Here is a 2024-nt window from a genome sequence, read left to right as displayed (position 1 = left end):
ACCCCCCTGGCTGTGATGTCACCTTTTGATTTCTTTCAACTTCCTTTTTGCCTTCTCCCTGCAGCTGCACAAGCTCCGCCTCTCCAACGAACTCCCCGACGCCTCTCGCATATGATGTAGTGTATATGGATTTTAGCAAAGCTTTCGATAAGGTCCCACATGGCAGATTGGTCATGAAAGTAAAAGCCCATGGGATCTAGGGCAAAGTGGCAAGTTGGGTCCAAAATTGGCTCAGAGGCAGGAAGCAAAGGGTAATGGTTGATGGGTGTTTTTGCGACTGGAAGGATGTTTCCAGTGGGGTTCCGCAGGGCTCAGTACTAGGTCCCTTGTTTTTTGTGATATATATCAATGATCTAGACTTGAATATAGGGGGTATGATTAAGAAGTTTGCAGATGATACAATAATTGGCTGTGTGGTTGATAATGAAGAAGAAAGCTGTGGACTGCAGGAAGATATCAATCAACTGGTCAGGTGGGCAGAACAGTGGCAAATGGAATTTAATCCAGAGAAGTGTGAAGTAATGCATTTCGGGAGGGCTAACAAGGAAAGGGAATACACATTAAATGATAGGACACTGAGCAGTGTAGAGGAACAATGGGACCTGGGAGTGCAGATCCACAGACCCCTGAAGGTAGCAGGCCAGGTGGATAAGGTGGTCAAGAAGACATATGGAATGCTTGCCTTTATTATTCTAGGCAGAGAATACAAGAGCAAGATAAGAAAATATGTGGAATGCTGCCTTTCCTACATTACAACAGTGACTGCACTTTAAAGGTACCTCATTGGCTGTAAAACGTTTTGGGACGCCCTGAGGTAGTGAAAGATGCGATAGAAATGCAAGGCCTTTCTTTCGAGTTATTTAAGATCAATGGCCTAGAAACCGCAGCAAAATAATCTAGAATTGTTTAGAAGTTTCCTCATTAAATGCGGGTCTCTGATGCTTCAATGACACAAAATAAACCATTGTGACTGACAGGGGACTGAATATAAAGGGTTCATAACTTGACCATAACGTGTAATGAGTAAGGATCACTCGGGTGTCCATATGATTGACAATCAAATGGGTCAATGAGAATCTATGTGCATTCTTCGGCAAGGTTCCGATGGGAATTCACTTTGCATCCAATTTCCCTCACCTTCATATGGTCCATCTCTGACTCTTCCCTTCCCTTCCTCGATTTCTCTGTCTCCATTTCTGGGGATATTCCCACAGCTACCTGAACTACACTTCCTCCCACCCCGCATCCTGTAAGGACTCCATTCCATTCTCCCAGTTTCTCCTTCTCCGTCACATCTGCTCTGATGACGCACCTTTCACACTAGTGCCTCTGACATGTCTTCCTTTTTCCTCAACAGGATTCCCCTCCGCCGTGGCTAACATGGTCCTCGACAGTGTCTGTTCTATTTCCAGCATCTCTGCTCTCACCCCTTCCCCTCCCTCTCAGAACCACAACAGGGTTCCCTTTGTCCTCACCTTTCACCCCACCAGCCTCCATTCAACCGATCATCCTCCGCCATTTCCGTCACCTCCAATCACATCTTCCCCTCCACTCCCCTCTCAGCATTCCGAAGGGATTGCTCCCTCCGCGACACCCTGGTCCATTCTGCAGTCACCCCCAGCACCCCCTCCCCTTCTCATGGTGTTATGTCCTTGAATGCTCTGATAATAAGGCAATGTGTTGTACTTGAACTGTAGTGACCTTAGTCCTTTATTGATTAACTCCAGAGTGAGGATCACACCTGGTGGCCTGCCTTTTATACTAGGCCAGGCACTCCTTGTGATAGTACAAACAGTAGCCATGTAGGATACATGACATCACTCTCTCCCAAGCCTTTAGTGCAAATTGCCTCTGCATCGTCTGTGCTCTGGGCTTCGCTCTATCTGGTTGACCCTTGGCGGTTCGTTTTAATCTTGGGTGAGTGGTTGGTGTTTCGTTGGCAGTAGAGTGCTGGTGGTTGCTGTTTGTGTGTGCCCCTGATCACTCCATTCTCCCCACATATAGATTATGCCGGAGGCTCATTG

Source organism: Pristiophorus japonicus, chromosome 7 (genome assembly GCF_044704955.1).
Source record: "Pristiophorus japonicus isolate sPriJap1 chromosome 7, sPriJap1.hap1, whole genome shotgun sequence".
In the NCBI taxonomy this organism is placed as follows: domain Eukaryota; kingdom Metazoa; phylum Chordata; class Chondrichthyes; family Pristiophoridae; genus Pristiophorus; species Pristiophorus japonicus.
The sequence above is the reverse complement of the archived record's forward strand: the minus strand, read 5'-3'. Positions refer to the sequence as shown.